We start from the raw sequence: 19,518 nt of genomic DNA, 5'->3' as shown, positions 1-19,518 counted from the left end.
GAAGAATTCAGCACTAATGAGGCCAGAAAGAGGGAGCAAGGGGTATTATGCTCCCACCCCTGTCCTAAGTCTTTCTTATGCATTTTCATTGAGTGTAGTTAAGTATCTCAGACTTTCCTCACCTTCTGAATTGCCCAGATAAGAATGTTCCTTCTTCCTTTCTTTTGTATGATGCACAGAATACTGATATTTTTCTTTTAAAGATATATTCTATGAATATGTTCACAACATTTTAGGTCTGTGGCCAGTTACATCTTTTTTTTTTTTCATTAGTAAAAGATACATTTACAGTTAGCTCTGTATTGATTTCATCAGATTGCGTGTTTGATGAAATATTTCTTTTCCTCATCCTATTTTTTCACCCATCCCTGCAATTTGGAACAGCAGCCAATACCAAAGCCAAAGTAGAGTCAGAACATCCTTTCTTGCATAAAGTGAAAGCATTAAGAGTTGTGAGTGAAATCCATTCCATACTGAAGCTCATGGCAAAGCTTCCACTGGCTTCAGTAAAGGTAAGACTTTTCCCAGTTTTATTTCAATGTATGAAGAGACAAATGTTACAATTCAATCTACCTTAATTTTACTTAACTTTAAGGAACATTCAAATTATAAGTAATTATAAATGTCAGGTAAAACCCCCTTGGTTTCTCACTTATAAGGACAGTTTCAAATGTTTATTAGGCTCTTTTTTCCATAAAAAGAGTGACTACAGATGCTGTATGTGCTCGTACAGTAGGAATACGTATTTTGCTGTTTCAAGAGATTATTCCAATCATAAGCAAGTAAGAACTCCTAAACCTTAGCATTTGCCTGTCACTAACATATAGTGTGAGTTGGCCTATTCCCCAGACACTTCATTCAACAATAACTTCTGATGATACTGACATATTGAGTAGCAAAGCAGAATAGACAATAGAAAAAAAAAGAACTATCAATCTGTCTCTAAGTGTTAGTGGACTGGCATTATTAATGTTTTTTCAGTTCCATTGATGGGCACCATGCTGCAAGTAACATGCAGTGCCAGCTCATGTAATTTGTCAACTTTCTGACAAAGTTAATGGATCTATGCAAGTCTTCCACGCAGGTGAGAATCTAACCCAGCGTTTAGACATGACATTGCTTTGATGAACTTGCAATATATAGAAGATGGTGGCATAACAGGCAAAAGCCTCATTGTCAAGGCAGAAACAGAGACAACTGTAGTCTGTCAGCACAGGTGAAAGAAGAGGGGCTGAAAAACAGAATAATAGTGATAACTACCAGAATTTGATTTCATTAGCCAGAGAAGACTGAGGCTTTTTGCTGGCCATTTTACAATTCTCTCACTTGACTTGTTTACCGATGGAAATGTTTGCCAAGGAACTTTGGAAAAATAGTGACATATGAACAATCTGTTGCGGCATATTGTAGTGATGTTGTTTGTGCTGCTATAGTTACTAAGCTTTTAGCATTTTCGTAATTTGTCTTGAAAAAGCTGGAACTTGGCATGAAGTTTTTGGGTGCCTCTATCTTCAAGTCAGATGGTTTTCATAATTTTTGTTATATTTCTGTAGTTTTTTTTTTTCGCCTCTGTGAAGAAAAGCCTGAAGATATGCTGTGTCAAGAAAAAAGTGTGCTCAGTTGAAGAAAGAAGCAGAAGGTGGGAAAAAACACAAATGTGTTGCAAGATGAGGAGAAACAGGTGCAAACTCCTTTTCAAGGTGAGAAGAGTGTTTACAGGATACTCACAGGTCTTACATAACTGCAAAATTCATCAGAATGATGTATGCAAAGAAGGCCTTGGGATTCTTTCTTTCTCTTAGTTTCAGATCTTACAATGAGGATTTACTTCAATGCTAGTCTTTCGTACAGGACATTAACTTGGCTCAAATCCCTGGGTTTCAGTGTGCTCATTAAATGGACTCCATAAAGATGAAATCAGCACATGGAGGGAAGTATGAGCTTCGTGTATTTTAACTGTGGACACAAAATGTGTACAAGAAACTGCAAGGGTGAAGAGCTGTACAAGCAAGTTAAGAGAGAACAAACTATGCCATCAGCAATACCACCAAAGAAGACCGAACAAAGAAAAACATGAATCTCCTACTTCTGTCTGAGCAGGATGCCTTAGTTCTGCTGGCCTAACACTGACTTGTAAGATACATTTCCATTGCATGATAAGCTTAGGTCAGAACCTCCCGTTCAAGTACTTGAAGTGCCATGTGGCTCTGCTGTGGTGGGACAGAGAACTACCTACCAGTAACATGGACTGTGCAAGCACAGTAGACACCTGTTGGAAAGAAGCCTAGAGAGGAACTGAGGAACCAGGGAAAGAGAAAAAGGGAACAAAATCCAAACAAGATTACTGGTGAATAACCCAACAGTAAGGAGAAGAAAATACCATATAGAAATTGGCTGTGAGGGAAGCTGGGAAGTGGTAAGTGTGGCCAAAATACTGGTGTATGTTATTCCATCTGGGAATCTTTCCCATTGCTTCCTAGGGCTCCGCATATGGGTAGTTCACATTACTGCTAAATGCATACTAAATATTTAGCCAGAAGAACAAGAATCTGTCCTCCCCCTCTCCGAACCACAGCTCGCACAGAACATCCTACGCTCCTGCCAGGTGTCATCCTAAACACATGGAAAATCTTATCTGACACATGTAAGATTAATAAGGCATTTAGCTAGTGTTATGGAAGTCTTTGCTGCTCAAACGTCATGTCTTATCACAATTCTGCAACAATTTTCTTGACACTCTGAACTTTCCATAGGTCTTTTTGAGGGAGAAGGAAGCTGAGAGAGTATTACTGTGCTGTTGATGAACCTGTTAAGAGTAACGTTTGTTCTGTGCAACTTGGGGAAGAAAATATATAGGTAATCCTGTTTGCTTTTTACATTTTGCCTTTCATAGTAGTTTAACAGGGGGATGCATAGAGAAATTCATTACAGCAGCTTTAAAATCAGTCAAAAATAACTGAAAAATTATACAGTGCATGCTTAATCAACAGATTTGATTAACTCAAGATAACGTAGCTAGAGGCTTGGTGTGATTAAGTGAGATTAGACATGTATATGTATCATGAGATATAAACCTATCAAGGTTTGTATGGAGAGAGTAATATCCTTTATTATATTAGCAGAAATATATATATGTATCTATATACAGATTATAATGAGATATCAACACGTGTATTAGAAATGATTATGAATCAAAAGAACAATGGCTAGGCCAGACCTCACTGATGACTACTGAGAAGAAAATTCCCCCTGTGGGAAGTTTATTCCACAATGTATCTTCTAATTTACTCTTCAGGAGCTCACATCAGCCACTGTTGAATGCCAGATACCTACTCACGGACCTCTAGTACTATCCTGCAACGACTTCTATGTTCTGATGTTTGCCCCATCACTCCCTGTCCTGCTGTCTCATACCATGAAACACAAATTGCCCGTAAAAATGATAATTCTCTTATTAGTTTTAAAGGTCAAATCAAATGATGTGGAAAATATGCAGTGGTGTGACATATGATTTACATAATTGCCATAAAAACACTGCACTAAAGCTGTGTGGAGGGTGGGGGGCAGGGGGGGAAATCAAGCTTCACTCTGAGAAAAAGACAATCATCAGCCACATTTCAATGAGAGTAAAGTGGGGCTGCACCACTGGCATATAAACAACACTAGCAACCCAACAGTCCCCGCCACATTCAGATCTGAATTTACTCTCCTCTTTTTCCCATGACTTCCCTCCAAATATACACACACACAATGAGAAACAGAAAATGAGAGGTTTCTAGATATGGAATGTGATTTTCAAGGTCATTATATAACTGCAACTACCCTCGAGAGAGGGGATGGACAAGAAGATGACACTGCCAGTCCTGCCTGATGTCTCACATTGGAGCTAACGGGGTGTGAGCAGAGTCAGTGCTAGGGGCCTGCCAGTCCCTAGCACTCCCTTTGCAAACACTGCTTTTTCCTTGCCTAGGCACTCAAGACAAGCAGGCAAAGCACTTCATTTGGCTTTTGGATGAAGGTGCTGCCAGCACTGCCCTTCTCCTCCTGGGCTTGCGATTGTGGGCATGGTCTGTAGATCCTGCTTCTCCTCAGGACACAATTTATGCGGGGATAAGCAGGAGCTTCAAATACATAGAGCGCATCAACACAGACCCCAATGGAGGACTCGCGGAAAGCTGAAGCAGCAGCCGATGTGCTTGTATATGGAGGAATGAAACTCAGCTTGTAGCTTAATATTCATTTCTTAAAAGCCCTCACTTACAGAAAACAGGCCCCGGATAAACATAGTTTGAATCCATTAAAGAAAAAACAAAACCAAAACCCCCACACATAAACCAAAATCAGATCTATAAAAGCAAAATTAGGATTTCTTCCAATGCCCTCATGCTGCCTGCTTAAACTAATTAACATGATGGCTGGGTTTGGCTAATGATTTCAGAGGCATTTTATACAGGAATTAGATAACTCACAAAATTGGTAATAAGCTTGACATCTCATTTTTCTTAAAGTTTACAGTGTATCCCTCTCCTCTGCCTAGCACACCAGTCATTACACTAGGCTTTCTGCTTGGTGCATCTGACAGATGACACAATGATGCTTATTTCTGACTTGAAGACAGCAAGTTGTCAATGAAGTATTAATTCTGACTACATAATTTGTTACTATGACTCAGTTCATTAGTATACCCTCTTGTGTTCTTACATGTACTGTATTAACCATGCTTATGACTATTTTGCTTTATTTAAAATATTACAAAGCCAGTCTTACTTCACTTTGATTAATTAAGGTTGATCTTACCTTAAAATAATTAAGCTGACAATAGCTGTCTACACATTAGAAAAATGGAGTAGGATATTGAGGAAAAGATGTTTTATTACATTATGTCTCCATTTTGGATTTATAACTCAGTTCATTTCATACCATATATATTTATCATCTAGGTTCTTAATAGAACTTTTTAATCAGCAGAAGTAAGAGAGATCGCTTATTCACTTGACATATCAAAAATTAATAAAAATGCAATGAATGAGCAAATCCAAATGGTCTTTCAGACCAGAAACTTTGCTGCTTCTGAAGTACAAAGCTCTGTTATGAAATAGAAGAGGTAAAATTCTTTTAGCTATCAACAGAGTTCATATAATTCACTGCATATATTAAAGGAATCCCCATAAGGTATCTATTCAAGGTCAAGTTATTTTACATTTCCATAATATTAAAAAGAGGAAAAAAAGTAATACAATGACACACTGGAAAAGGGCATTAGGTAATTAGACAAGGAACATTCATGATCCAGGCATTTGGAAAGTTTAAAACCAATTTTAGAAGTGAGCAATACCGCTCACAATTTTTTTTAGGATCAGATTAACAACAGCCTCAAAAATACAGCTGAGCTGAAATATACTGGTGTCATGATAAAAGTCACTTTGCACATGGCTATCAGAGACACCACAGGTGGAAAAAATTCAGGCAATGCTCATCAACCCCTAGAAAATCCTTACTCTTCTTCAGTATTGCCAGAAATGCATAGATATAATTAATAATCATGTGAATTTCCTTTTCTCTAAGCCTTCATACATATTATCACCATGCAATGTTATTAAAGGTATTAAAGTTTAGGCAATAAATAGCTATGTAGTGCATATTCAAACACCGAATTTTTACTACCCCATCCCTTTTCAACCCCTGCCGTTTTTCCTGCCTACTTGCTATGTCTTGTCTCTGACAGCAGATTTGAAGGGTGAGAGCTGTCACTTCTGATGTTTGTACTATACTGAGCACAACCAGGCCTGAAGATGTTAGAATAATAATAATAAATCACAGTCTGAAGGGACAGCTCAAGCAAGGGAAATACTCTTTGTCACGAAACAGTTGGATCTCTTGTGTTATCTGGGCTAACTTTCCTGCACTGACCACAAGCACACCCTGACACAGTTTTGGAGGGCCCATGCTGGGAATGAGGAGCTCTGTGCTTCTCCCAGTGTGTGCGTTTCCCCAATTTCCTCGGCTGACACCACTCATTGGTGGTAAGACTCTGATCCTGTCACCTTACTGCCGGTCTTGGTAAGTGTCACCCTATTAAGGAACTGCTCCTTGGTTCCATAACCTAATTTCTCCACTATTGTGGGGGTGACAAAGATGAGTAGAAGGCAGATTATAAGGTAGAACACTTGCCTTTGGTTTGTACTGTGATTAAGAATGAAGACACAGCTATCCTTTTTTATTCCCATTGACTGTTTTTCTTCTCTGGTATATACTGTTTATTATCCTAGACTGTAAGGTTTCAAGGGCAGACATTGTCTTTTTCTGCTGTGCCAAACACCACGGCTCTAATCCTTTTTGGGGATTATTAAACACTACTGCAAAAATAGAAATAACACATACTTCTGGACAACAGAAGAAAAGATTGAGAACTGCGAGGTCCAACTTCAGGTTTGTGAATGTAACAGGATACAGGGCCAGAGCATCAGAGCAATAACAAGTTGCTGAGGGGTCAGGCTGGGAGTTCTTGTTCACAGCCCCGCACTGCACGTAGCTGTGCAATCCCAGTCAAAAGCCTTACAAATTTCACACTTATTGTCTCTTCCTTCTCTATGTTTTGGAGACCATGTAGAATGTTATAAATGGGATAGAGAAGACATACTTAAAACAAATAAAAGTTGTTGCTTAAGTCAGTTGGAAATAGTTACATTTCTACCAAATCTCAAGATCAGGCAAGATTTATTTTTCATTTGTAGCTTGTTCAGTATGGGAGCACACGAATGCTGTAATCTGTCTATCACATAATACCTTCAGACTGGATTTAGATGAGTGAAAGAGACATTTCTGAGAAATGCCAGATGAGAAAACACTCTGAAAGAAGAAAACAGACCTATGCTGCAAAATAGGAAGATTATGTACACACCAGCTTACACATCATTACTGATTAACTGCCACCAGATCAGAACAAGATTTTACCTGAAAGGCTAGTATTGAGCAAAGAAAAAAGACAAAAAAAGTTGTAGGCTTCTTTTACAACAGTTTGCTCAGAGGCTAAGGATCAAGTTTCCACACTGAAACAACCATCATTGGCTGTTTACAATTAATATTGGTGTTTTCTTAGTAACAGTTGAACGCATAGTAGTGGTATAAGCCTGGCAATTTTGTACTAAGTAAGAATATAAAAAATATAAAGTGGATGAACAATCTGTCTTTTTAAAGAAAGTATTTTAAAGTTGTTTTCTCTACTGCTGTTCATCTTGCTTTGTGCAGTGTACCTCTGCATTATAGAGGCTACCAAGAGGGGAACTTATTTATCTCCCTCCAAGGCTCATCATGGCCCAGACGAACTGCAGTTCTCCTTGCCCCTCTTGAAGTGGCCCACATTAAACTAAATTATGATCTCTTCCCCCTGAGCTCCACTTCCCTGCATGACTGCAGACAACCAAGTCAGTTCCAACACAAGAAGAGCTCCTATGTTGGGAATGATTGGGATATCTGGAACAACGGTCGGCCGTGTATGTAGGGTAACTCTTCCCACCCTGAGACGGTGGGAGTGAGAAGCCTACACTAGGATTTGAGGTTATGACAGGAGGGGATTCCCTTTAGCTTTAGACTTGATTTGGATGAGTGAAAAAGATTTTTCTGAGAAACGTTAGATGAGAAAACACACTGGAAATGTAGAAGAGAAACACAGTTGCTGTTATCTGGCCATTGAAATGTTGCTGAGAACATTTCAATGGGGACATGTTGAATTTAGGCCTGAGGAAGAGCCTGGATCTGTATAGCCATAGACCCTCCTGAAAAGCAGCAACTAAATGCTCCTGAATGCGAATTCCCTACTCAGACATAAAAGTGTATCATCATTTGGAGGCTCTGTGTGTGATACTGGTACTACTTGAACTGGTTTCAATGGCACAACAGCAGTGATTTCTCTACCCAAGGCTGGTCTTGACAGTAGCTGCTGAGACATCAGAGTCAGGCCAAGAAAAACATAGTTATGGATTATTCTGACAGCCAGTCTGTCAGCAAATTATTACCTAACCTACAACTACACATGGCCCATTCCCAGAAAATGAGTAAGACTCGAAACAGATCATAGCTGAACGTATTCCAGTGCAAGAAGAGCCAATTTACCGACCCTCCACCCAGGTGCACAAGACACCTGATGGCAGCTTATGCTTGAACACACTGACAGCAGGTAGGAGGAGGATTTTCAGATCTGGCATAAACTAGCTCGTCTCATAGGTTTCAACTGCTTGTCTAGAAGATGTCAAGGTAACGAGTCCTGAAGTGAGCTCTGTGAGGTGTTTATCTTCTGAGGGCAATGTTGTATTTATTTTTTTTTGTGACTAAACCTCTTGGTGGTTTGAAAATATTATAATCTTTTTTCTTTTTACTCAAAAGGGAACCAAAGAAAAAGATCCCAAAATAATCCAGTGAATGGAATGGAGCCCTGTGAAGAACAATTATGGCCATATTTCAAGAGCTGTTGTCCAGATTTTTGCAAGAGGCTTGGAAGCGTTTCCTTCAAATAAACTCAATTTGAACCAAGGTACAAATGAACAGAGAATGCAGATCAAATGACACTACACTGATTTGGTGGGGTTTCATCACATACTCACTAGAGTTAACATGAAAGACTGTTCTGAGCCTTCTGTCACTATGTTTTATAAGCAAGCTGCAGCAGGACTTCTGTCAGTAGAAGGTAACTGTACCAATTGAGGGCAGTATATCATCTGCACAAGAGCATGCTTAGAAATGGAGCGTGCATTTGTTCTGTAAAATTTTTTCAGCTAACTAACTTTTCTTTCTCATCAGAATTTTTTTCCAGCAGATTTTTCCAGCCTGTTACAGAATGGGTGTTATGACACACAAAAAATCCAGTCTGCTCTTGTCTGTACAGAACAGAACATTGCTCTCTGGCTTAATCTTTCAGTGATCATCAAACAGAGCAGCAGATTATTGCTGCAGGAGGTCTGAAGCAATTTATGCAATATTTTGCTCATGAAGACTTACTGTTATTTCTCAGTAGTCATAATAGAAACATATATACTGACTACCTTATTGCTTTTTAGCATTCATAGAGTTTGGAACAAACATGTTAGGAGTTGCCAAATGCAGTAGCCAGACAGAGGTGAGGCTGCTGCAACTCCATGTTCCCAGGTCCAGTGAGGCTGAGCATCTCTTCCTAATACCACACAAACACAGGTATACAACAAATACATACGTAGACACATGGCCAACTGCACGACTCATTGCAGACAAACACTAAGCACTCACACAAACAAACATCACCAACAGCCTCCTCTCGTTTTCCTCTCTGGCTGAGCGGGATAAAAGCCTGTTAGTGGAAGATGGACATACACACACACACGAATATAGACATATGTATCTACACACACAACATAGATGCCCTAAATAACTGGCCTTAGACACTCAGTCCATCCAATAGCTCACCCTCAACTCTTGCTCTCCTCAGCTGCAGGCACCTCAGGACCAGCAGCCCCACTCCAGCTGCTGCTCTACAAATGCTCTTACATGTATATTAGATATCCCTCCAGTAAGTGGTCTTAAGTACTCAGCCTATCCAGTAACTGGTGCTGGAACTCACTCAGTCAACCTCCACAGACTCACAGACCTTATAGTCTCTCTAGTAGTTGCCTTAGACTTCTGGGTCCCTACCATAGCCAACTTACAGACTCTCTGGTATCTAGCCCAGACTTACAGTTGCCTCGATACCTGCCTTCCAGGCCTCTTATTCGACACACGGGTTGTCCGGTTTTATACTCGCGAGCAATCGCACGCTGATGTGCACACTGTTGCTCTCTCCTTTTGCTGGCACCGCAGGCACACGAGCCCCTGTGATCCATGGTCCAACTCCAGCTGCTGGTAATGAGACCCCCATACACACACAAATGCACTCAGAACCCAGCAAGACAGTTAGAAACGGAGAACACAGGACAAACTGTGGTGATCAGGAGACCAGTGCCTTTTACCCCCTTTCTGTTTTTCCATGCTTATTCCCAAACCACCTTGATCCCTCTCCTTTCCCTGCCTTTAGTCTCCTGCCCTAAGCCAATAAATCTAAACACCCCAAGATGTTCCTCCCCACACCCCATAATGATGCCCACACCTCTGGCAGTAACCACTCCTCATCTGTAAGGTGTTCTGGAGACCATCTCCCATTGACCCACAGTGCTGGTGGCCCTCCAGCCCCTGCAGCTGAGGCTCCTCTGGGGCAGCCTCAGTAGGGTCTGGGTCTCTGGTCTCTGACTGGGATATTGGGGTCCCCCAAATGCTATGGTGCCCCTGTGCTCCTTCATGCTTGGGGGAACAAGCCTTTATCCCATAACCTAACAAAATATGCAATATCAATGTCCTGAGCCACTGCAATGGAGAGCAGACATCTTACTGGAGAAGTACAGAGTTGTGCTCAGTAAAGCCTGGGCATAACACCAGATTCAAGTCTACCCAGTGCTTTGTTTTTCCTGTAGAATGAGGCATCCCACAGTTACGCAGAGGCACGGTGAATTAAGAAGTTGTACTCCACGATGTACTTCAGAAATACAAATAGAGACAGTGCTCAGCAATACGTTTGCTATGCCACCAATTTAATCTACAAATTAATACAAAATATTTCTGTTCTGCATTCTGATTTTGCTGTTATGTGCTAGTCCTTTCAGGCTGTAAGCTTTATACAGAACTACAACGGTATCTGAAATCAGTACCATACTTCACATATGATATTATTAGAAAAGAAGCAATTATTTTGGCACATTCTAACTCAGCTATAGAACGTATTTATAGATATGAAAACAAAAATACACACAAATACAACTGAAATTCAAAGAACTTTGGATCATTTGAAGCTGACAGACAGTTATGAGGTGGCAAGGCTGAGGTAGTACCAGTATGCCACTTTTGTGACTGGCTGTACAGAAAAGGTTAATTTCAAACTCGGATCATGTAGTTTCCATGCAGATCTCTTCCTTTCCAACCACCTGATGATTTACTGTAAGTGAACAACCTGGCATAAAAATGGTTCACTCAAGATGTGAGGTGCCAGCTCAACAGCTGAAAAAAACGTCAAAGTAATAACTTTACAGCCTAAATGCCTAGAGAACCTGGTATCAATGTGGTAACAAAACCAACAGGGTCGTTTGATAAGGATTCTATCCCTGACTATTGGGAACAGAAACTCTCTCTGACAACCCCTAAAGGGGATCTTGCTGTCTGTAACACTGAAGTGAAGGAAGGCTTCAGCAGTTAAAAGCTGGGGGCGGGTGTGTGTGTGTGTGTTTGAAGCTAGAAAACCATGTATTTCCTAGCCCTTGGGCCGAAGGGGAGTGCCTTATTTAGAAGGGCCAAATGTCCTGCACAGACCAGACAGACCCACTACGGGACATCACAGGACAGGAATTCACAGAGCAGCACATGTCCTTCTTTCTTATTTCCACAGTTTTTAAAAGATACATGGCAGCCTGCGCACACCCTTATGGGAAGTCCCACATTTCTGGGGATTCCCGAGACAGTCCTCATTAACTTTTTTTGTTGGGATCTCCTGTACTGTTTTGAAGCAAATCTCCCAATAGTCCTTACATGCTTTACTTTCCTTTGTGACACAGGGTTGTCTCAAAACGCATGAACTGGATCCCTTTTGGATGTACTGCAAGATGATTTCCAAGAACATGCCCAATACAGCTCAGCTAATGGCAATGGCTGGTTCACAGAGCCATGCTAACAGCAGTAAAAATTAACCCAACTCCAACACAACATACATGTTGAGGGGGCGTCCTCAGCACCAGCTGTTTCACCCTGCACATCCCAGCCCTGCTTGGCTGCCTCACTGCTTAGTGCGGACTTAGTATAGCCAGTGGCCACGTGGCTGCTCTGTTAAGGGAAATGAAAAAGAAACAGAGTGGCACAGTGTGGGCAATGCTGAATTCACTTCCGGGTGCAGACGAAATGGTAAGGTGAATAAGGCACACAAATCCCAGCATTGCCAGGCAGCAAATGCTTGTTACTCTAGAGCAGGGGTTCTTAAGCACGTGCACAGGAGAACTGAGATCTGTCCATACCAACATGCTCTTTCTTGTGCTCTGATTTAACACCCATCACTGCAAGCATTGTGCTTGGACTGCAGAATTTTTTTGAGTACCACAGGCATAAAGTTTTTTTCTGACCTTATGCTTTTCACGTAAGTATAAAAAATACTTATGCTATATTTTTTTTTCATAGTAGCTACTGCGTTGTGCTCCTAAACACAGGCACAATCAACTTATGCAAGTAAGACACTGCAACATAGGTGCTACCATCACATAAGAAGCAAAAGCAAACATCAAGAAAGTAGATAGTGCCTACTATATTTTAGTCAAGCAGAGAAAAGCAGCTGCAAGAAGCATCAATGAAAGGAAGAGGTAAGAGTTTAGATCTTTGGTGTGTAACAGTGTTGACACAAGAAAGAGATACAAATAAAGACTGAAAATCAAAATGACATTTTTAATGGTCTGACCAGGTACTCTTGACATTGAAGTAAATCAGTGGAGATTCACCCCGTTTAAGAGTGCAGACGTGGACCCCAAACTTGACATTAAAAATGAGTTAACACTATTCTGGTATTCTTACCTAGCCTATGTCTGAGAGTACATATGAGAATGGGGCAGCATTTACACCAGATCCCAAAGGGGAAACTGTAAAGGTGGTAGAAAGGCAGGGTTAGGAAAGGCAGTGTACCACAGACTGGGCTGCAAACACCTTTTTCCTCCTCATAGGAAAGGAACTTTCTCTGGGTCTAGTCGAGCAGCCAGCTCTTCCCCAATGTGAGATAAAGATTCACCATTGAGCCCACAGAGAGCAGGGTCAGCATTATTCAGCCAGACTGAGTTGCTGTTCTTGCTGTAATTTGGGCATCTGTTGAAATGCTCTTTTGCATTTTAACATGCTACTCAATTGTGGGAATCATGACACTTCGCATGTCACTCTGTGTTAGCAAATGCTGTACCCTTTGCCAAATTCTGACTGTGATTGACTTGGCACTCAGTATAGGCACCAAAAGTCACGGATAAGCACAGAAATGACTGGCCTGATTTTCACAGCTATAGAGCACCCAGTGCTGTAAAAGCTCAGGGGATTAAGCATTAAAGTTTTGGTTCAGTCTGTTGTAAAGAAAACAGATGCAAATTTGCATTCAGCTCAACATCTCAGAAGTTTGAGATGGCTTAGTACAATTATAATTTGCACCCATACCTTCTTTGAAGGCAAGAGATGAATCATCTGTAAAATCAGTTGCAGATGGAGGCTCAGGTCTTGCGAGGCTTGAAAGATTCCAGGCTGTTTGGAAGGGTTTCAATTTGCATCCACAGCCAGTTCAAAATGAAAGATGAACCTAACCAGCTAATACACATTGTGATAGGCTGTGAGGACCTCCTTTTGTCTATTCCCTGGAGGAAACTTCTGGCATAATAAAAGGCTGCTAAAAAGAAAAATAATATTTCTTTTCATATATTTTACCCACATTGTAAATATGTCTTTACTGTTATCCTGTACTGCTGTTGTGTGCCTGCCATAATTGAACAGCCTAATGTAAAAAGAAATATTATACAATCTGAACACAAACATAATGGATATTGAAAAAAATCCCTGGCAACAGCCAGAAGTTAAACAAACAAACACAAAAATTCTCTTGCTTAGGCATAGCATTTCTATTAAAGAAGGCAAATAGATGAAATGTCTTTGTGTTGGAAAGCAGGGCGTTTCTATATATATTCATATATATTCAATTCTAGCTAGTTGTATGTTTTTTGCTACAAAAACATTTGTTATTTTAGAGCAAAGATATCTACCTCTGCATTAGGCTGTGTTCTGGACAGAAAACCTTTGCCACTCAAAAATATCACAAAGATGCGTAGAAGACAACATGGAGTGAAGCAAAATGGGAGGCAGAGTTTCTGGTGACCAGTGTGATCACGCAAACATAATTTTGCAAGAAAGATTTAAAGATTTTTCAGGTTAATGCTGCAGATTGCACATGGAATTTAAGCCTATGTTGTAAAGTGCTTAGAAGAGCAACTGGGGGGTTGGTGGAGCCATCGAAAGCAATGAGACAGTATTAATAGTGTTTGCAGATTTGGTAGGGTTGTTTTGTTTTGTTTGTTTTAAAATCTGCTCATACCAAACAATATTAAGGATGTTTTATGTATTTTTGTCTTCCCTTTTACTTATTTAGACAGAACAACAAATTAACTGGTTTTTATGCCAGTTCTGAGGATGAGCTGAGGAGGAACAAGCTGTAAACCATGCACAGATTTTAATTAAAAAAAACAGAATTACAGAAAAGCAATCACTGATTGGAAGTTCCAAACTAACAAGGAACCACAAAGATTAAAAATGTTATTAACACACAGAATCACAGAATCAATCAGGTTGGAAGAGACCTCTGGGATCACCGAGTCCAACCATTGCCCTGACACCACCATGTCAACTAGACCATGGCACTAAGTGCCATGTCCAGTCTTTTCTTAAACACATCCAGAGATGGTGACTCCACCATCTCCCTGGGCAGCCCCTTCCAATGTCTAATAACCCTTTCTGAGAAGAAATGCTTCCTAATGTCCAACCTGAACCTCCCCTGGCAAAGCTTGAGGCTGTGTCCTCTTGTCCTATCGCTAGTTGCCTGGGAGAAGAGGCTGACTCCCACTCCACTACAACCTCCCTTCAGGTAGGTGTAGTCTCCAATAAGGTCACCTCTGAGCCTCTTCTCCAGGCTAAACAACCCCAGCTCCCTCAGCCGTTCCTCGTAGGTCAGACCCTCCAGACCCTCACCAGCTTGGTCACCCTCCTCTGGACTCGCTCCAACATCTCAACATCTTTCTTGAAGTGTGGGGCTCAGACAAACCTGTATCTTCCAACAATTTTGACAGGAATGCATAGCATTGAATCAGGAATTTTCTAACTGCTGCTAAGATATCCATACCCATTATTGTAACTCCAATTCTGGCAAACAAGTATTAGTATCTTTTACTTTCACCACATCTGGGTGACTGTCAGCTTCCTATTGTTCCTGCTAAATATTTTATGTATTTCTTTCATATAAATACATAATAACATAATATAAAAAAATATACATATATATATGAAATTCATAATTTTTTTCTTTACATCCCCCCTAGGCCACAGAAGGCATATGTCATGCCTTTACAAGCATGACATCCCTTAACAATAACTTGGAATGAAAGAGATTAAATTATATATGATTATAGTATCAATTCTAAACATGTCAGGGCTCTAGGCACTCAGCTATACGAATCTTTTGGAATATTCAAATATGCCCTCTTCAAAATATACTAGAGAAAAATGCTAATTAAAAACATTTTCTTCAGGCAGTAAAACATTCTAGTATTTCTTAACTGGCACATACATTTCTCACAACAGTCCACCTGACACAGCACAAGTTTTGAGAGCAAAAGATTTTCTCTCTTCCCCCATTTTTCAGTGTTTCCTCTGTTATTTGGGGGTATTTTAGCTTATGTTGTCAAATTTATTTCTGGAAGGAAAGACAGAGGATGATATGGAAACCAATTAATCAAGCCCCAGAGCTCTCCATCAACAAGTGCATATCTTAACTGACTTCTCTACATAAAAAGGACTTTTCTGACCCTGGCTGGGCCATCATGTCCAACACAGGCGACGTGGAACCACGCTCCCTTGCCAGATCAGCTAATGAGAACTGAAAAGCCAAACTAACAAGGCTTCTGTTAAATTGGAAAGTTCATTCATACCAGTCACACTTGTTTAAATTCCTAAACACATAAAAGACTCTGTAATAGTGTCACTACCACAAGAAAGCTGTAAAAGAGTGGATGCATATCCAAGAGAACTATTCAAGCAATAGTCAATAGAGCTAATAAACAGTAAACGCAAGGAGAGTTGTGCTAGAATGCTAATGCAGGTTCAGGGGGAATCACCTTTTCAATAGTACCAGCACGAGTGCCCGTGCTCATGCATTTTTCACCAGTTGAACGAGAGCTGGAGCAATCTTGAATCCTGCTGTGACACCACAGGGCAGAAGTTCTCATGTCTTTATGGGGAGCATCCACACTAGTGAGTGTCCTTCCCCTTTCTGAAGGGCACAGTTTTCATTCACATCAGAAGCACCACTGATTTTCTCCTACACTAGGATGTCCACTACCTAAGAGAACTATTAACATAAATACTCATTAAAGCTCTACAACAAGTGCCTGAGGACTCTGGTCCATGCAGCAGTCCTTCTAGAAGGAAAATGTTATGGCCCAAGTTAGGAAAGATATCAAGACTTAGGGACACTTCTTGCTGATGGCTTTTACAAGTAAATGGCTCTAGTTTAAGATGATTTATTCTAATCAATACTTTGATAATTACAGCTGCCATGAAATCACCTCAGAACAGCCAGTCCCTTAAGTAAGAAGGGCCCACGCCACAGGGCCCCTTTCTGCTTAGTCAGGCTTTTATTTGGCACTGAATTTCTCTACGTCTGGGCATTTTTAATACATCAGAATGAAAGCCTTATCCTTCCTGCCTTATGAAGATCAATATGGTAAGTGTATTATATTGGACAATAATTGGTGCCACCTTCCTTCTGGAAGCACAGTGCTGACTATTGGGGAAAACAACAGAGTATAGCTCTAGCTCAGCAAGTCACCTATGATAGAGTTTGCTTAATACCACTTGATTAATGCCCAAGAACCTAATATTTAGGGAAGAAGTGTAGTAAAGACTGTGACAGTTCACCTCTTGGGTTTTTTTTTTTCAGATTTCCCAAAGCTTAGTTTCTATTCCAAATCCATGACCAAGTTGATTGCAGATCTCACAGAGCCTAGGAATCCGGTCTTTGCAAATGCTGGCCAGGTGACCTGAACAGCAAAGACTTATTAGCTGTAGCCTTCATTCCTTTTGGGATGTTATGCATGTTTTTGTTTTTCTGACAGGGGTTAGTTAAGATTGTTCCCTTCCCTGTTCAGCATACAGGATTTTCAGAGGGGGTATTAGAGAGGAAATCCGAGGAACACTGTACTCAGGGTAAAAAGTAGTACTGAAGACCAACCTAGTGCAACAGCATAAGCAATTTAGTACCATTACAGCATCAAAGGATGATTAGAGGTGACTGAGTTTACCTTAATCCAGGTAAGCTGAAAGTAATGCTAGAAGATAGCAGAGTGAACAGCAACTGATGGTGATCAGGTGCCAAGTGCAAAACACATCCCTGGGTATAGGTGTTCAGTTAAATCAGAGTTCCTTTTAGAAGGCCAAAACCAGGAAGCCAAAATGGGAAAATGTCATAAAATTAGTGGTTCTATTCAGGCTCTCATAATGTATTTGTTATCATGGTATCTGAGGGTTTACCTTATTCTTTCTTTGATTCTTTCTTTATTCTTGCCATCTACATCCTAGTCATACAACCCAAAAGCTGTTGCTAAGCTTATTTAGGGCCACGTTGGCACAGGACAGCAAGGAATGCTTGAAATCTAGCTATAAAGACAAAGGTATGAAGTTTGTCGAGCAAACATCACAACTTTCCTTTGACATCGAGACCTTCAGAGGTCTCTAGGAAATATCCAAGTATGTGTCAAGACTTGGAACAGCTGGGATCAGGTTTCTTTTAAGACTGCTTCACTGAAGTCCAAGCAATCACGGAGAAGCAGCCAGAAGACTATTCCAGTCAGAAATCCACTGCTCTCTGTGGCCAACTGAGACATGGACTTATCACCTCTACTATAATTATATTATACATATTATTCAGAGCCTGACAAATAGGTATTTGAGGATGGAAGTGGTGGGTCCACTGGCAGAAGGAATGAAGGTTGATTGATCCAGGAAGGATGGGTGGGGGAAGACTGTTCACGAAAACAGTCTATTCAGAAAATTCTACTGGAAGCACCTATACGTTAGTATTTGTGTCACTGGAGATTTGAATCCATACCGGTAAGTATCTGTCCAGATTTTAATGTGCATGGATTATTTGAACATTCTGAGTGATCCCTGTGTCCCATGAGGAGAACAAGGAATACAGTGAAGCAAAAGAAAGAGCCACTCCTGGGGTGATACAGTTCAATGCACAGGAGTCATTTGTATTACCATGGCATCCCTCTTGCTCAAGCAATGACACACCATGAATGTAATCTATCTAGAGACTCTAGAAAGGTAGCCTTGTGATACCCCTGACCCAGAAAACCTTGCTATGGATCCCAAAGATGCAGGTGGACTGGACAAAGGCAGGGCCGAGTGAGAGGGCCAAAATGAATGTATGTTTCCCTCTTCCTGCCCACCCATGGCTTGCTCACTGCTCTCCATAAAACAAGCTGTTTCCTCCTTACCTCTGCAGAAGCAGATGACATGGTGGAGGAAGTGTCAGGAATAACAAGCAATACTGAAGGATAAATAGTAAAACCCTACAGAATATATAAACCTTTATAAAGAATACTTTTGGAAATATTTTAAAAATATCTATTTATTGGGGGAGGGGGGCACAGATCATAAGCTTCCTATCAGTCAGAAACAGTCAGCATGGACAAGCTTTAATTTGCTCTGAGACTTGGAGAAAAAAAATTACCTTTCATTCAGGGCACTAACATATCATCTATGCACAGAATATGCTTTTGCTTAGGAAGTATTAATGTTAATATGATTTCACCCCCAAGTAAATAGGATAGTAGATATATTTCTATGCATGTGCTTTTAAGAACCTGTTTGAAATAGCTAGTTTTAGTCCATCCATTGAATAAAGCAAACCCTAAATGAGGAAAAAAGGAAAAAAAAAAAAAGTACCATGAGCTTGAATTCAGAGTTAATCTTTTCAAGCTCCATAAATCTTCAGTGACCGTCAAGGCTTTTGCAAGACATACCTGTATCTGAGCAGCAAAGATTAAGGTATAAGATCAATAGATGTAATCAAAATGTGTTTCATTTTTTTCCCCTTTCTCAGATGATAGCTAATAAGACCTGGAAAGAATTGAAAGTATGTCTGCAAAAAGCAAATAAACTCCAGAGATACAATCTGTTCAAGTAAGAGGTTGGTTAAATGTGTTACTGTTTGGTGGAAGGCCCTGGAACATTTCCAGTTCTCTGCAACTTGTGGAAAAAATTAAGAATAATCAAGAAGCTGATACTAGTATTATCCATGTACATACACACAAGGAAAACAATACAGGGCCTGATCCAGAACTCACTGGAGTCACAGGGTTTTAGTGACTTAAACCCAAACCAGATCTTGAGCAAGCAAAGAGCTTCTTTTACAATTTTGCTCCTGTATTTAACCCCAGCTGTCTCAGAAGCGTCATCATCATCTGCCAAAAAGGCATCCAATTTTTGTATTTTTCATGGATAATTCCATCCAAGGTAGATGGAATGAAAGAAATGCAATGTATCACACAGAAGGTGGCAAGTTTGCACATCCAGATCCACGAGAGCAACACAACAACGTACTCTATTTCCACTGCCAGCCTTCAGAGTCCAACACACACCTCTAGAGAGCATTATGGCAGTGCCAGGCTGTAAGAAGCTTGGTGC

This window comes from Nyctibius grandis, chromosome 1 (assembly GCF_013368605.1).
Source record: "Nyctibius grandis isolate bNycGra1 chromosome 1, bNycGra1.pri, whole genome shotgun sequence".
NCBI classification, from domain to species: domain Eukaryota; kingdom Metazoa; phylum Chordata; class Aves; order Nyctibiiformes; family Nyctibiidae; genus Nyctibius; species Nyctibius grandis.
This window is presented reverse-complemented; position numbering follows the sequence as displayed.